Here is a 19,089-nt window from a genome sequence, read left to right as displayed (position 1 = left end):
CCCCCCACTGCATCCCAAAACAACCACAGCTCGTCCCCTCCCCCCACTGCATCCCAAAACCAGCACAGCCTGTCTCTGCTTCCCTAACCTGTTCTTCCTCTCACCTATCCCTTCCTCCCACCTCAAGCCGCACCTCCATTTCCTACCTACCAACCTCATCCCACCTCCTTGACCTGTCCGTCTTCCCTGGACTGACCTATCCCCTCCCTACCTCCTCACTTATACTCTCCTCTCTATCTATCTTCTTTTGTCTCCATCTTCGGTCTGCCTCCCCCTCTCTCCCTATTTATTCCAGTTCCCTCTCCCCATCCTCCTCTCTGATGAAGGGTCTAGGCCCGAAACGTCAGCTTTTGTGCTCCTAAGATGCTGCTTGGCCTGCTGTGTTCATCCAGCTCCACACTTTGTTATCTTGGATTCTCCAGCATCTGCAGTTCCCATTATCACTGATACAACATCCTGGTAATTCTTGTTTGTGTCCTCTCAAATGTAATCATGTCGTTCCTTTAATTTGGTGGCCAGAACTACACTCAGTCCTTCAGTTGTGGCCTTATGAACAGTTTATACTGTTCCAGTATATCCTTCTTGCACTTCTATGTCATGCCTCGACGAATAAAGACCAGTGTACCATAGTCCTTCATAACCACCTTTTCAAACTGCCATGCTATCTTTCAGGGTCTGTGGATATGTATTCTATGGTTTCTCTGATCTTCACTATTTTCCAGGATCCTACTATTCAAAATGCAGCCCCTTGCCTTGTTAGTCCTCCCTGTATTCATTTCCACATACTTTTCTGGTTGATTTCTATTTGCCAGCATTCTATCCAAATGACTACAAAAGTCTGATGAAGGGTCTGGGCCCGAAACATCAGCTTTTGTGCTCCTGAGATGCTGCTGGGCCTGCTGTGTTCATCCAGCTTCACTCTTTGTTATCTATTGATATCGTTCTCTGGTTTACTGCTGCCTCACCATTTATCACTCAAACAATTTTCATGTCATCCTCAAACTTTTTGATCATACTTCCTTTGATAATAGACTTTCCACTAAAAGGCCTTCAATTCCCATGGGAATCGGCAGCAATGGCAACTACCAATCCTTGCTAGCTCCAAAAACAATTCAAATCTTTTCCAACAGCACAATTTTCAGTACTTCCCCTGACTCTAAAGCAGCAAAAAAAACCCAATAGGGCCTCCTCTGAAATCCCCATGCCAATACATTTAACTAAGTAAATCAATGCTTATGGAGCCGCGCATGCACTTGAACGCATGTTCAGCTGAGAATGTTAAAGAACAGGTATTAGACAGATCTGTGAAAGGTTAGATAGTGACTGACAGACTTACACAGTTTGCTTGTTTCTGCCACATGCCAGGCAACTTTCTAAACTTGTCACACCATGTGGATTATGCAGGAAGAGCCCACAAATGAATTCACTGCCACTTTCAGCATCGGTAGATTTTCGTAGAAAAATCACAATCAGTTTTGCAGAATTCCCTATTACATTCTTGATGTCTAAGAAGCTACTTACTCTATTGCCTTCACTTCAGTAGAAAGATAATTGTTTGAAGCCAGGAGATAATCTCATGCCTATACATAGCACACAGATTGGAACCCACCATGTGGGTAAATTCAAATCTTCAGGTTGCACCTCTCATGCAACGTGACCCATGTGTAAGTTTGAGTAATGTTTGGAACATTTAATTCTGTCTTGAAACTGACCAAGGTGGGTATAAAGCATTTTCTATGAGCAGTAGTCAATTTATTAAGTAGAATAAAAATTAGTGCAACAAAATATTACTTAGCAAAGTGTTAGCTCTTGTTCTTAATCTGTTCTGAAGAACACTAACCATATTTATCTAATTGATCTGGACACGATCTCCAGCTGTATGCCTGTTATTGCTTTTTTTGTAGCTATTGTATATTTGTCAGTTATGAGTTATCTATTTTTATATTAGCTCTGTACCAGCAGTCACAAACTCTCCTTCTTATCCCCATTTTTGAGTCCACCCTTGAACTGTGTTAAGTGATTGAATATTTTTTTCCTGAAACTGGATAAAGCCTCATCTCAGACATATCATTTAATTTGCTATTATTTTGTTATTCACCTGATTAACTTATGATGATTTCATCAATAGCATTACTGTATTAACTTACATGTCTCCCCTGCATGACATTTTTGGTTACATATTAGAACATCTTTCCCTGAAATATTAATCTAATGTTGTTCATTCTCTTTGTTTTTATCTTATTACATTGTGTAGTATATGAAAATACTTATTTAAGCTTACAATCAATGAAAAGCTAGAATATGCCCTAACCCAAGCTTTTACAGCAGCACTTTTTTTCCCTTCAACTGACCCTTATACATTTGAATCGTATCTTGATTACACCACTCTAAAATTATGCATAGTTTCTTGTCACAAAGTTTCATTGTTACGATCACATCACCAAATCTATGATAAAAACTGGCTGGGGTGCATTGTGTTTTTTATTTAAATAGTCCAGGTATGAGATCACAGGTATTTACTACAAGACTAAAGCGACAAAGTTCCTTAATTTTCAACAAATAAAGATAAAATTTACCATACAACTTTAAAACAGTAATACCATCAATAATGTGCGTACAACATTTATTCTATCATCCATAGTTAACCTGAGATAAGCCTGATGAAACAGGTAAACTGTGGTCAAATGTGCCACAGTACTCATCAAAGAATAAATGCAATGCAATCCTCTGGATTTCTCAGCAGCCCATAAGCATTAAGGACAATGCAAGCTATCAAATTTCAACAAAACTTTACAAGGAGTTCTAATTCTTCCCTTCCAAAGGCTTAATATTTTAATATGATCTTTTTCCCCCAAAGCTCTAGTACAGTAAAAGTGGTCTCAATGGTTGCTCACATTCTGATTGTTTATCTTCCTTTCCTGGCCAATACACCCCTGGATTCGAGAAACTGTACTCCAACTTTAAGTCACAGGTATTTTAGTTTTTCACAGACAGGTGCACTCTGCCCATATTACCCTTTAACTGTTCATCTGCGGGTCGTGAACCGTTTAAGTGACCTATTGAAAAACCTTGGAACAAGCAGAATTGAACATAGCAACCATTGAAACTCAAATATAGCAACTTCTTGGAACTCTCCATTCATTAATTGTTACAATGCTTACAGCTTGCTGGCTTACACGGACAAATTCCATGTAACAGAGTATTTTACCACACTATACTAACCTATACATTAACTTTGTAAATATATGGAATTACTGATCACCATTGAAAAGAATATTGTGGGAACTGTAACTTTAACTCAGATCTGCTGGCTCAACAGCACATACATAATGTTATCTCAGCAGCACCTTATGCCAGTATCATCTAAGACAGGTACCTGTCTTATGAAATACCACAACTGTGAAGAGAAAATATTTTCGCTGTTGGGTAATCACCGGAACACAACATCCTATGCTATATATAAGACATCAAAGGTACAATGGCATAGTCACATGCATTTTGAGATGTTTTTTCATTAGCCTAAGTGCTTTAAAAGTCAGGCACCATTGTTAGATATAGTATTCAATGTCACAACTTTAAACATTGTCTCCATAACTAACCCATTTTTATGTGTGCGTATGTATGTGACTGAAACTTACAGATAGTAACATGTGACAATCACAAAAAGCAGCAGTATTGCATCCAACTAGATATAATAGCCCTACAGAATTATCTGCAGAAATTCAACAAACAGTATTTAGAAAATATTTTTAATTACAGAATCACATACTCTTACTTTCTTCATGACAGAGAAAATAGATTTATTTCCTGCCAGTACATTTTCCACTTTCAAAGTTTTATTTTCTTCCAATTGACCGATGTTCACTTAATTATTTTCACATCTTCACCTTTCCTAGGTAATCTCATTCACGGCTATAGCCAGTCTTCATGTATTTCCGAAAAGCATGTCTAAATGTAATATTCCTCCACCAAAAGTGGTCAACATTTAGACTGTCCATCCGAATGGTAATGGGACAACCAGAATGGGAGGTTATTAAAATGCTACTGTTAAATACAACGTAGTCCTCTTGTAAACCTCACAGAAAAGCTAAAAAAAACTTAAAATTAACCTGTATAAAAAGAGCATCAGTTCTTTACCAATAATTTCAATCACAAACCTGTAATGTTCATCATCAAGAAAGACAAAGGCAGCATCCACTTGAAAACACCATCAACTGCAAGTTGCCTTCCAAATCAAATATTAAGTTGATTTAGGAATATATCGCTGTTTCTGTAATGACACTGGGTCAAATTCCCAGAGCATAGTACCTCACATCATTACAACAGTACCTTCACTGTATGGTCTGCCAAAGTTGGTTGAACACCACTAACTCAAAAGTAGTTAAGGACAGAAAAGAAGTATTTGTTGTACCAGAACAGCCCACATCCCATGAACCAGTGCCTCTGATCCTTCAATATGGCCATAAGATGGAACAGAGGGCATGGAGAGAGCAGCCTCTATACCATTCCCTCTGACAATTTGGACCCGGGCTCCTTCATACTCCTTCAGAGTGGCAGGAAGAAATCTAGCAGACAGCCAATGCAGCCAGCATCATGTTATAATAGTCAATTCTCCATTCTCCTGTATGTTTAACCATCAAGGGATTTATTTTCCACCTCACCCTCCAGTGAGATGGTGATCAAGAGATCCTTACAAATACAAACTCAATAAAACCAGCAAGTGCTGGGATTACCCAATAGCATCTATGGAGACAGAAACAGTGATTAGATGAGGAAGGAGCAAAAAGAAAGATCCACAGTATAGCAGGCACGAGGATGAAATATCAAGTGACAAAAGGGCTAATGGTGCATGGACAAGTTGTGTAGTAGTAGCACACAGAAACAAAAATTGTAACAAGGGTATGTTCAAACCACAGGATCATGCACTAATACAGTCCAAAAATGAAAAATAAAAGGGAAATGCATTTTAATTAGATGTATATATTTTCCTGAGATCAGGCTTTATGTTGAGTAGTTCATGTACTAGGTTTTTATCTTCAGAGTATCCTAGAGGAAATTAAGAGAGTCATACCAGACAAAAATCTCCTGACAGTGAGATCATGTGCACTCTAGAACATTGCTAACCGCAAGAGTTCAGATTTTAATTTATTCAAAAGATTGCTTAATGTTGTTAACTGGTTAGCTCTCTAAAGGGTTTAGTCTTAAATTAAAATATTTCTGACCTTTGTTGTAAATTGATAATCTAATGACTCATTGAGGCTGAATTCTTGTGATGCCATTTAACTCAACTGTTTGGATTTAAGTGGGAAGACCATGCCAATGATCATGACCGAATTTTTCTACAAGCTATTTGAAAATGTATACATTCCTGATAAAACCTGTACACTGACCAATTTGTCTGTCTCACTGTTATTCAGAAGAAAAGCAATTCATGTCAGGTTTCGTTAGTTGCAGAAAAACGCCCCTTTTTTCAGTAACACAGTTTTAACAAAAGACAGAGGATAGAAAGAATTTTTAATCTACCACCATATGACATAATACTATTTTCCTCTGAAAACAATCAAAGTATCAATTCAAATATTCACAATTGAGACAAAAAATAAATGGCTTGATGCAGATATATTGGTTAGAGAAAGAATATTGACAGGGTTAGCAAAATGCTGAAGAACAAGAATCTAGATTTCAACAGCAGGTAAACTCGTCCCTATTAGTGATAATGGGAACTGCAGATGCTGGAGAATCCAAGATAATAAAGTGTGGAGTTGGATGAACACAGCAGGCCAAGCAGCATCTCAGGAGCACAAAAGCTGACATTTCGGGCCTAGACCCTTCATCAGCTTTTGTGCTCCTGAGATGCTGCTTAGCCTGCTGTGTTCATCCAGCGCCACACTTTGTTATCTTAAACTCATTCCTATTGTTCTTATTATTAGCAGTGATGAAACATTGTTTTTTTATGGGGTGCTGATCATTCATCAAGTTAATAGCTGGTTTGTGGAACCTGTTTTGTATGTTTTTCTGACAGAAAGGGAAAGAGTGAGGTTTTGTGTGTGTGTGTGTGTGTGAGAGAGAGAGAGAGAGGCAGAGAGTGTGAGTGGAAGAGAGAGAAAGTCAGAGAGAAAGAAAGGAAAAGGCGGATATTTTCTGTTTGGAGACTTTGAGTGCTTTCCACTACTCCCCTGATACTTACAGCTTTTAATGCTGCAGTACAACCAGTCCGAGAGCTAACATCAGGCAGAATTTCCTTCACCAAAAAGACTTCTGATGAGATTCAATCTTGAACTTTCCCCCTCACTGCTTCAAAAAAGCAACATGATATGACACAACTCAAGCAATATGCAGCACTTGATTTTGAAGTTGCAAACCTCTTCTGGTATTTTAGTTAATTTGATTTTAATTTATAGTCCAAAAAAAGAAAAATATAAATAATTTCTGACATGCTACCATCCTTTCATCACCTCAATGTAATGCACATATGGAACAATGCAAGCAAGTTATATTTATTCATCTCCATTTAGTCCTTACAAAGGATTTAAACACTTGTTTTGTCATTTACCTCCAAAACTTCTAAAATATTTCAACACTATTACATTCTTGATAATATGTTTGCTATTACATTATCCTTTCCAGAAAGATGGAACAAAAACAAACAATGCATGTGAAGCAAGTGGATTACAGTCGCTAAATACGATTGCTTATTTGCAATTATGGCAGACGTCGACTTGAAATTGTTGAATGCAAGTAATGATTCCTAAATCTCATTTTCTATTTCGATGTTATTTCTGATTTTGATTGAATATCTTAGGAAAAAAATACACACCTGTCTTCTTTATTTCTGATTCACTAATTTGCAGTAAGCCGGCACCTATCCCAAAATCATGAGCATTAATGTCATTTTAAAAGTTTTGTAAAATCAGGGGGTTTGTCAACAGTCATTTATGTATTTAAATTGATTCAGATTCTCAAAGGCTGCTTGGCATTCCTGCTGACCACACCACCTTTATCTTTGTTGGTCACAAATCTCCTATAAGTATAGATACTTGGTTGAAGTTAGGTGAACATTTCTGATAAAATACACCAGTTCACAGAAATATCATGATTTCCCAATTAAGATTAAGAACTATGAGCTTTATTAAAGACTTCACTTTCACTGTTCATGGCATCATTTGCACCTGCCCTGTGATATGCCCTATGTATGTTACATTTGCGTATGTGAATCTCTCATAGTGAGCAGTATTACTAAGTCAGCTGACTAATTGCACAAATAAGTCTTCTAATTGTTTTTATGGTTCTTCGTTGGCGCGACTGTATTTATTATCATTTTCTAATCAAAGTTAGGCACTTTAGTTAAGTTTTGATTCATAAGTCTTTGGAATGTGGTCGGCACATTTTTAAACCTGAGTGGGATCATTCAACATTGGTGTGACCCACACATGTAACAAAGGTCATTATCTTCAGAGCTTATGATAGCTTCTTCATTGAGTCCTCACACAACTAAGTTAAGAATTTGTCAGCTTTGAATAACCCTTTCAGGGTTTCAATCAAATATCTCCAAATTAGAACTTGCCAAATAAACTCCGAATAATGATGTAGCTTATTTCATAACAGTTCTAAACCATCTCCCTTCTGTAGGGTCAACTGTTTAACATATTCAGCTTCAGTCAAAATAGCTGCAAAACTGAAACCAGAAGAGTTTTGTTCAAGCTATTGGCTTTCCCTTCTGCCAAGGTCACAATTTTAACCATTTTAGCTGCAGTTAAGTGAATGACTGTTCATTATGAAAAACAAAGCACTCTGAATGCTATAAACAAGAAACAAAAACAGAAGTTGCTGGAAAAGCTCAACAGGTCTGGCAGCATCCATGAAGAGAAATCAGAACTAACATTTCGGTCTCATGACCCTTCCTCAGGACTGATGATAGCTAGAAAAATGTTGGTTTATATGCAGAAGATAGGGGTGGGGAGAAGGAGGTAAGCAGTAAAAATAGGTGTGGAAGGGGTAAGGAGTAAATGCTAGGTGGGGATTGATATAACTGTTCATTATGCTTATTCACAGAGTTCTCCACATAATCCTCCAAGAATTATCTCTTGGGTCCTGACCCAAAACATTGATTGGGTTAGGGTTAGGCTTGGGGTTAGGGTTGGGGTTTGGGTTAAAGTTAGGGTTAAGGTTAGGGTTAGGGTGAGGATTAGGGTTACTCCTCTGTTGCCGCCTGACCTGCTGTGTTCCTCCAGCTCTATGCTGTGTTGTCGCTATCTCTTTCTTGTCATTTTTTAAAGCACTGTGATGAGACATACACTTATAAATTAATCATTGAACTTCTACGTCGAAACAGACAAATTCGTATGCCACTAGTTCAAAGTCCACCCTAGGAAATCACCTGATTGAACCGAACCAAAGCAGTTAGATTTCACCCATAGAATTCATTTCTGAGTTGGATTGTTCTATTGTTTCCATTGAAGTGAACCAGATTCTTACCCAGATAGCAGGAACTGCCAATGCTGGTGAATCTGAGATAACATGGTGTGAAGCAGGCCAAGCAGGATCAGAGGAGCAGGAAAGTTCATGTTTCCGGTCGAGGCTCTTCTTCAGAAACGGGGGAGGGGAAGGGGATTTTGAAATAAATAGGGAGAGAGGGGAAGGCGGATAGAAGATGGATAAAGGAGAAGATAGGCTCAGAGGAGGCAGAGAGATCAAAGAAACGTGGTAAGAGACAGCAAAAGTGAATATGGGTGGGGATTTAGGGAGGGGATAGGTTGGTCCAGGGAGGACGGACAGGTCAAGGAGGTGGGATGAGGTTAGTGGGTGGGAGATTGGGGTGAGACTTATGTTGGGATGAATAGTTAAGGAGGCAGGGACCAGCTGGGCTGGTTTTGGGATGCGGTTAGGAGAGGGGGCGATTTTGAAGCTTGTGATATTCACATTGATGCCCTTGGGTTGCAGGGTTCCTAAGCAAAATATGAGATGCCGTTCCTGCATCTTTTGGGTGGCGTCATTGTGACAATGCAGGAGGCCCAGGATCGACATGTTGTCCAAGGAGCCGATGGGGATGCAGTTGAAATGGTTCGCGACTGGGAGGTGTAGTTGTTTGTTGCGAACTGAGCGTAGGTGTTCTGCAAAGCGGTCCCCAAGTCTCCGCCTGGTTTCCCCGATGTAGAGGAAGCCACAATGGGAACAGTGGATACAGTATATCACATTAACAGATGTGTGGGTGAACAAGCTTTAAAATCTCCCCTCCCCTGACCGCGTCCCAAAATCAGCCCAACTTGTCCCCGCCTCCCTAACTATTCATCCCACCTTAAGCCCCACCCTCATCTCCAACCCACTAACCTCATCCTGCCTCCTTGACGGTCCATCCTCCCTGGACCAACCTATCCCTTCCCTAACTCCCCACCTACATTCACCTTCACTGGCTCTAACCCCATCTCTTTGACCTGTCGGTCTCCTCTCAACCTATCTCCTCCTTTATCCATCTTCTGTCCGCCTCCCCCTGTCTCCCTATTTACTTCAGAATCCCCTTCCCCTCCCCCATTTCTGAAGAAGGGCCTCGACCCAAAACGTCAACTTTCCTGCTCCTCTGATGCTTCCTGTCCCGCTACTATCATCCAGCTTCACACCGTGCTATCTTAGATTCTTACCCAGCTCCTTGGTTTTAAAGACTGCATTGCTAAGATTGGAGGTGCCGCATTCCTTTCTAAGGTTGATATATTCATTAAACCTTGAAGAGCAGAACCATGTAACCAATGACATTTATGTGTTCGTCTCCAACCCAATGACCAACTTCATGTCAATATGTATTGGTTGCTGATCTTTCACTGCCAATAGGTCATAATTCTGAGAATCCCTTCCTAAAAGCATTGACATTATGACCATGTTAGATGGACTCCAAGTAGATACCTCACCATCACCTTCTCAATAATCAACTGCAATGGTCTATGCCAAACAGAGATCACAGGTTCCTTGAATATTTCATTGCAACATGCAACCCAACTGGTCAGCTGAGAAGAAAATCAAGTATTTTATCAAATCTAACCAATGCCTTTGCATCCTTACTCTACCTGACAACTCAAAAATCAATCATTACTTTTATCATGCGAGCAACTGAAAAATATGAATGCAATCTCACCATTTCTTTTAGAAAATGCTTGGTCAGTTCCTTGACTATAGCAGTGTAGGTGTACAGCACAATCTATTTTGTATCTTGGTGATTTTTTTTAATCATTGGCACTGTTTCAATGTTTGCAGTGGCTTCAGATTTTGGTGAACTATAACATGCCAGGTAATAGTGTACTTCCCATTATATCTTGTCATCCATCTCAGTTTACCTTGAAATTCCATTGCAGTATTAAACTCTGCAGCCTATTTTAGATGCCATTCTTGCCAGAATCAGTTTGGCACCTCATAACTCAGTATTTGAGTTCTGAGCCAACAGTGAAAATATAAACCATATTATTTATTGGAAGCTGAAAGTTTTAGTTTCTCACATTTGACCATAAATTGTTTTGTTGAAGTTTTTGTCTTGAAGTCACTCAGACCTTCATAAGAATAAGAATACCAATTTAAAGGGAACAAAATATCTTACACTGTACAGAAGGAGGGTGCTGATTGTTTGGCAACTGGTCTTTGACTAGTAGAAGAACTACTATGAAGAATTTGTCAATTCAATGATGAATGACAATATGGCTGCTGGGCCTTTTTAATTTGAAGTAGACAGTTGACTCTGATTGGTCAAAGCTTTGTTCTGAAAAATCAATCATACCATAGCTGTCAGCTATTTTGCTCATTTGAAACAGACAATATGTGTGAATTGTCTTTCTGGCTGCAAAACTCAGGGTTCCTAGTATTAATCTATGTATTTTTACGTGCATGTAAGTGTGCTAATTTGTAATCCTAAATTGCTTGTTGCTTTGGCTTAGTCCTCTAAAGATGGCACCTCACAGAGAAGTATTCTCTGAATATCCTGAAATGTGAAAGTGTTTCCGACTGATCGAGCACACATATATTGCTGGACTCCAACAATATGCCTGATTTTCACATGCAGGGCAAAATATTCACTTGCCAACCTGTCAGTGCCCCCTTCTTATCCAGTACAAAACATGATATTCCCTTTTGCCTTGGTATTCTCTGAAGAGAGTTAGAGGAAACGTTTTGGCAAAATTTGTCTTTTCTTCCAGCAACACAAAATAACTAAATGCGAATTTAATGTCATAAAGCGTTTGAAAAAGAAAAGTAACCCATGTGGTTAAGAAAATATCAACCACATTAATAGGGGAATTCTACAGATTACACATCTACACTTGTTTTTAGCCATTGCTTGTAGCCATATATTTGTTTTTTTTTAACTCATTAATGGGATTTGGGCATTTTTGGCTGTGGCAGTAGTTATTGCCTGTCTCAAATTGCTTTTGAGAAGCTGGACGTGAGTTACCTCCTTGAAACGTTACAATCTGTTTATTGTCAATAGATCCACAGTGCCATTATAGAGGCAATCCAAATTTTGACCCAATGACAATGAAGGAATGACAATGTGGTATGTGGTTTGGAGGGGAATTTATCGGTGGTGGTATTCCAATGCGTCTTAATCTTACAGATGGCAATGGGCATGGGTTTGGAGTGTGCTTTCTAAGAAGTCTTGTTTAATTTAGTTTGTATTCACTGTTGCTACTGAGTGTCAGTGTTGGAGGAAGTGGGTGAGTGGGAACAAAGTGCCAAACAAATGAGCTTCTTTGTCCCGGATGGTGTCAAGTTTCTCGAGTATTGTTGGAGCCGCACTCATCCAGGCCAATGGGGGTATTCCATCACAGTACTGACTTAAGTCTTGAAGAAGGAGAACAGGCTTTGGGAATCAGGAAGTGAGTTACACTACAGGATTTCTTGCCTCGAATCTGCTCTTGTAGCCACTGTATTTATATAGGTAATCCAATCAGTTACTTTTCAATGGTGATGTTCAGGATGTTGATAGTGAGTAATTCAATGATGGTAATGCCATTGAATGTCAAAGGATGATAGTTTGATTCCCTCTTGTCAGAGATGGTCGCTGTGTGACATAAAAGTTATTTCCCATTTTTCAGCCCAAGTCTGGATATTGCCAAGTGTTCTTATATATGGATTTGGACTGCTTCGGATTCTGAGGGATTGTAAATGGTGCTGAACATTGTGCAAATGTCAGCAAACACTACCACTCCTGATGTAGGAATATGATAGACAGAATATAATTGATGAAGCAACTACCCTGAGGCATTTCATGCAGAATTATTCAGTTTCTTGTAATAAAGAAACTGCTTTCCCCATACTGGATATATTTTCTTCTATTTTAAATGATGTCCTCCTCAGTTTTGAATGTTGTCCTTTATCTATCGTAGTCATGCCCTTTGCACTTGAAGTATCTACCAGCATAATACATGAGTTGGTGTGCCTTTCCATGAATATGATTTAGCTGTTGACGAACAGCACCTTTGTACATGCCAATAGTTTTAACGAATGAGTTTCTCCTCTCTCAGTACATGTCCTCTGAATGAAAATCCCTTATGCTGAATAGAATCTTGTCTTTAATTAGATTGTCTTTTCATGATGCAAATTGACATGATTCTGCAAGCTGGGTTAATTAGGTCGTATGTTGATCACTGAATTCCTTTACACTGCTTTTCTAATCAATCTGTTGAGAAATGTTAGTACATACACCTGGAGTATGTAAGCCTTGAGCCTTTGCCTCCTGGTCCTGATAAAGAAACACTACTATTGCACCACAAGAAGGACCCCCAGCTGGAATCTTTTACAACATGTGTCCCCATTATGGCCCAGTGGTTAGCCCTGCTGCCTCATATTGCCAAAGAACAGGGTTTGATTCCATCCTTAGGTGTCTATCTGTGTAGAGTTTACACATTCTCCCATGTCTATGTTGGCTTCCTCAAGGTGCTCTGGTTTCCTCCAACAGTCCAAAGATGTGCAGGTTGGGTAGATTGGGCATGCTAAATTGTCCATAGTGTCCAAGGATGTGTAGATTAGGTGGGTTAGCTTTGAGGAATGTGGAGTTATGGGGATAGGGTAGGGGGGATGAGTCTGAGTGGGATACTCTTCAGAGGGTGTGTAGATTTGATGGGCCAAATGGCCTGCTCCCACACTGTAGGTATTTATGAATGGTTCATACATTGTGCAGAATTAAGTGTTCTAACTGTACCTTCAAAATTTTCAGAATTTCTGAGGATTTTTTTGCATATTGTTCAGAGAGATTCACGATGGAATATATGTTGAAACAATCACTTCCCAATAAGTTTTGTGAGGTGTACTTCTTTTGGCTTGTGAAATAAATCTGTAGCTATTTTGTAATTTTGCCATTACGCATGATATAACCACCAGTTTTGCTTCATGTCACCTTTCATTTTCACCAAAGTTGTGAAAGTAAAAGCTGCAATTTAAAAAAAAATTTTTTAGTTCAGCTGTGTCCTGTTACTTTATTGTATTTCAATTTATTTTAGTGTCTTTTGTTGTTCCAAACATTTCTGTGTCTCTCTTTCAGTAGCTATTCCTTTTTATGTACTCAATCTCAGCTTCACTTCTGATACCATGTTCTGAGCACAACAAAGAGCAGTCTGGACAGAACAAATCCTTCGTTGAAGTTTCTGAAAAATGGCTTCCTGCAATATTAGTACTTCATGGTAGAGGTCACTTGACTATGGTAGACCAGAAAAGACATTCGTACATGGTTGTACTTCACTTAAAACACCCACGCTGTCTTTTTACAGACTACACTTGGGATTCATTTACATGCCATGCACGTTCAAAAATGTAAAACCTTTATAATTGCAGTCTACCTTTATGATGAAGTCAGCAGTGCACAAAGCATCAGGCACTCAGTTAATGATCATTAAAAGGCGAACAAAAGCACTTTTATGCAGTTGTCTCTAAGATACAGTTTTCTTTGCTGAATTCTGAATCATGAGCTGTGAGTTGCAAAATGACAAGGATGAGTGGAGTGAAAGAGAGAGAGTGGTCTAGAATGCTGGAAGTAAAGGTTGGAATCTTGGTTGTGGAATGATTTGAAAGCATTTTTTGAGTGAAATCTATAGGTACACATATGTCTTCATAACTCCACTTGACATTTTCAAATAGTTCAGTTGAAGGACTACTTATTAATCACATATGCCCAATATTCCTGCAAGAGGAAAGGATGTGACAATGAAAGGTTTTGCTGCTGAGCAATAGGAGGCAGCACAAAAGGGGGAGGCTGGTTACTTTGTAGTCATCCAGGAAATGCATTGTAATCGAGGCACACGAATTGGTAGCAAAACTGTGGCTGTGAATCAGAGGCTGACTTTCCTGTCAGGTAGTTGCCTCCGAGCCTGCCGCTTGCTAATGACAGGTCTCACCAGGGAAATGTTTCCTTTGCTATGATTCTTGAGCTCCTCACGGCCTCTTAGCTTTTTAATTTGAATCTCATGAGAAACATGAACGGTCAAGAGTGGAGGTGTCACATAATTCTGGTGACAGTTTCCGGAATGGTAAATTACTGTTAAAATTCTGCTAGCAAATTTTGTTTCTCTCCCCACAGAAGGCATTCAGTCTGTTGTTGTTAGCAATGTTTTTACTCTTTTCCTTCTCATACTCTTTTCCTTCTCATAATCTTCCTTTCAAACTGCCCATTTGTAACAAATCAGCTGAAACTAGTCATGACCATAATTGCACAGTTTACACTATGCACAATGCTTAATTAGGCCTGTTAACTTCTAACGCAAATGAATTGTTTTTCTTTAACTGATATGTTCAATGCTGTGCTGCTGTGTACAGAATAGTGTCCTTTGGGTAGATTTTTTTTCCTGTTGTTAGTTTTGATATCAATGTTAGTCCACTTTTTAATGTGTTACATTTATTTCAGAAAGTCTAGGATGTATTGCTTCCAGCAGAAGGAAATACATATGCATCAAGTAGTAAATTGTAAGGAAACGTTGGTGATCAAAAATGCCAGAAAGTACAAGAGGAATCTGGATAGATCTTTGTCAGAGGAAATAATTGACAGAAAGTTGAGATGGAGCCATGCCAGTCCTTCTGAAAATGTGAAGACCGGTGTTAATGATCCTCTCTATGTCATACCGAAAGAAGAAAGCAAAATCCTGGTCCCTTGACAACCACAGAAAGTCACAAAGTAATTTGCTATCAATGAAGTTCTTTGAATTAACTTTTATGATGTAGGAAATGCTACAGTCAAATAGAACACCAAGATATTAATGAACATCAATGTGATGATGACCAGTTTACCAGTTTTGATTTTCAAAAAAATATTAGCCAGAGCACTGGAGATTATTCCTTTGCTCTCAAGAGTGTCTTTTGATCATTGATATCGAACTGAGAGAATTTTTCAGTTGAACATTTCACCTAGAAGATCTTGCCTCTAGTATCGTATTAAAGATAAATTGAAATTTTATGCTCTTGCTTCTTAAGTGGAACTGAAGCCCACTTTATCTGATTTGAAGGAGCATGTTGCATACTGAGCTACAACAGTCACACTTTACACACACTTGATCATTGATGTAATACTTTACACACACTTGTTCATTGATGTAATATGTTGCTTTACATTTCTCAGGACTATTGACGGTGCTCCATGGGTATCGGAGCAAAATTAGCATCGATGATGTATTTTTGAAGAAGTGTAGTTACTGTGATAATGGAGTAAATTGCACACAGCATGTTATCAGAAACAGTAATGCAGTAATGCCCATACAATCTGTTCTAGTGATGTTGGTTTAGATACAAATATAGGTAGGTTTTCAGGGGGATTTAACTGTTCTTCTTTCAAAAAAAAGGATATTTGCTTCCATCTAAAATAGCAAATGGGATCTTGGCTTAACATATCATTAAAAAAACTGCGCCTTCGATACTGCAGCTCTCTGTCGGTACTGAACCTCATTAAAGTCAGATATAATTATAAGTTTGTTAGCACAGCTCATGGACTTTGATTTTCCAAAGGAAAGATGGGTGGGAGGGTGAACTGTGACGCAGATGCAGAGATCCTTCAGCATGATCTCAACAGGTTGGGTGAGTGGGCAAATCAATGGTAGGTGCAGCATATTTTGGATAAATGTGAGGTTATTCACTTTGGAAGCAAAAACAAGAAGGCAGATTACTATCTGAATGGTTGTAAACTGGGAGGGGGGAGAGTGTAGCAGGGCCTGGGTGTCCTTGTGCACCAGTTGCTGAGGGTAAGCATGCAGGTGCAGCAGAATGTAAAGAAGGCAAATAATATGTTGGTCTTCAATGTGAGAGGTTTCAAGTACAGGAGCAGGGATGTGTTGTTGCAGTTACACAAGGCCTTGGTGAAACCACACCTGAAATATTGAGTGCACCTGAAGAAGGATGCTCTTGCTCTTGAGGAAGTGCAGCGAAAGTTTATCAGGCTGATGCTGGGGATGGCGGGTCTGATGTATTAAAAGGGATTGACTTGGTTGGGATTTTTTCACTAGAGTTCAGATGAATGAGAGAGGAATCTCATACAGACTTATAAAATTCCAACAGGGCTGGGCAGGGTAGATACAGGGAGGGTGTTCCTGATCGTGGTTGTGTCCAGAACCAGGGGTCACAGTATGAGGATTTGGGGTAGACGATTTAAGCAGGAGATGAGAAGTCATTTCTTCACCCAAGAGTGGTGAGCCTGTGGAATTCATTACCACAGGAAATAGTTGATGACAAAACATTGAATATATTCAAGAGGTAACTAGATATTGCACTTGGGACGAGTGCAATCAAAGGTTTTGGGGTGAAAGCAGGATTAGGCTATTGAGATGGACAATCAGTCATGTTCACAATGAATGATGGCACTGATTCAAAGGGCCAAATAGCTTCCTGATGCTCTTATTTTCTATGTTTCTATAGCTGTTGCAGCAGCACAGACAGAAGCTGTGTATCTTGACCACACAGCTGACTCACCAGAAGTTGTCCTAAAATATAGAACCTCTGATGTACAATTAACTGGCTTCTGAAAACTTGTGCAAAATGTTCCCAACGGTGACTTCAAATCAGAGGTGTCCAAGATTTCTGACAGATTTAATATGCGCCGAGGAAAAGTTAACTGTTATTCACATTGCAGCCTTCTCTATACTGGGGAGACAAGCTGCAAACTGGTTGACCGCTTTGTGGAACACCTACATCCTGTGTTCAAAAATGACTCCAAGTTTCCCCTTGCCTGCCACTTCAACACCGTGTTCCCTGGCCAAAATTTCTGTCTCATTTTTGCTGCAGAGCTCGAGGTAAGTTCAGCACGAACATCTCCTCTAGCTCCGCACTGTGTTGTGTCTGACTCCAGTGTTGGCAGTTCTTACTATCTCCGAGTGATCTCATTTTCTACTCTGGGGGCACTGCAATCTTCAGGACTGAATATCGAGTTCAATAATTTTAGAACCAGAATACTTCCTTACATGTACCTTACTCACCCTTACACCCCAGGCCCTTTCATGACATGGGTTGCTTTTAGCACTGCCAAACCTTTTCAGCTGCTTTTAGTCCTGATTATCAGGTATTTTACTTCCTTGTCTTCTCATCACCTGTCCTTTTTGTCTGCCTGACTATCTTTCTCTCTCTCTCACTCACTTTCCCTCCCCAACTTTCTCTGAGCTCTGACTGCACTTACCCATCCATTCACCCCCACCTCCCCACTCTGACCCCTTGTCTTCAACATTTATAGCACCCTTTCCTCGCTACTCTCAGGTCTGACAAAGGGTCATGGAAAGTGAAACATTAACTCTGATCACCCAGTGCAGTACTTCCTCAGTACTCCATCCTTATACGCCTGTTCCTAACTCTGCTGGTGACAGGAATTTTGTGAGGGATCAGCTGGGAGGCAGAAAAGGGCAGGAATAATTTCCTCCTTCCCCCTGCTCTGACCTAGTGAATATCTCATTTCAGGACTTTGTCAGCCAAGCTACTTTATCTCCCTGTTTTTATTTAATTCATGCATCGTGTCTAAAACCTGCATTTATCTTTCCTCCATTATTGCCATTGAGAAATGGCCCTGAGCACAGTCAAAGATGCCTGCCATCACTTTGCTGATGGCCAAGCAGAGCTTGACAGGGCAGTAATTGGCCTGATTGAATCTATCCTGTTCTTTGTAGAGAGGATATATCTGGGTAATTTTTCCCTTTGTTAAGTAGACCAGGAATGATCAAAACTTCTCGACTTATAAAGACCTTTACAGGAGACACTGAAAAGTTGTTTCACTGGCTGGCGAGTTGGGAATATGGGAAGATTGTCTCAGATAAGGAAAAATTATTAGGGGCTCTTCACACAAAGGGTTGTGAATTTTTGTAACCCTCTCCCCAAGAGGGTTGAGGATATTCCATCTCTGCACGATCCATGCCTGGGATTGATAGATTTCTGATTTTTATGGACATCAAAGGATATTGGAAGTGGGCAAAGTGGAGTTGAGCTTGAAGAACAGTCATCAATGTATTTAATGGCAGAGCAGGTTCAAATAGCTACATGGTGTCCTCTGTTCCTGTCTTCTGTGTAATTATCTTCAGAAAGCCAAATAAATCTCAGCCTCCAGGTCATCAAGTATTTCTAGGTTTTCTGATTGTGAAACAAATTCATAACATTTTCTTTATTAGTCAGGTCACTGGACTTTAATTTTCTCTCCAAGGCTCTGTATTGGTTTAACCTAACCACTTCATCATAGGACTTGTAAGACTCCTTATGTCTAGCTCGGCATTAAAAAAAACACTTCATTGACTGAAAAGAACTTTGAAATATACACTGATTAGGTGAGCTATTTCCTGAATGCATACTTTCCTTTAATTCTTTTCCTTATACATGGCATTTATGATTGTGACTTGCGTTGACGTGCATTCATATGCTACTGACCATTCTGGAGTTCTTTCCTAACTCGTCTCAAATCCTTAAACTTCACTTTCTAACTTGCAGCCATTCAAATAACAATGAAAGCGCAACATATATTTATATAGTGATGTTAACATCATGAAATGAACCAAAGTACTTTACAGGAATATTACACAATGGCAGCCGTCAGTTGCAAAAAATGATAGTGTTCATGTGAGAGTCAGCGCTATTTTAACATCTTTTGATGTGGCTCAGGATAAGCTAAAC

The sequence above is a fragment of the Stegostoma tigrinum genome, chromosome 5 (assembly GCF_030684315.1).
Source record: "Stegostoma tigrinum isolate sSteTig4 chromosome 5, sSteTig4.hap1, whole genome shotgun sequence".
Classification (NCBI taxonomy): Eukaryota; Metazoa; Chordata; class Chondrichthyes; order Orectolobiformes; family Stegostomatidae; genus Stegostoma; species Stegostoma tigrinum.
Note: the sequence above shows the minus strand (reverse complement) of the source record.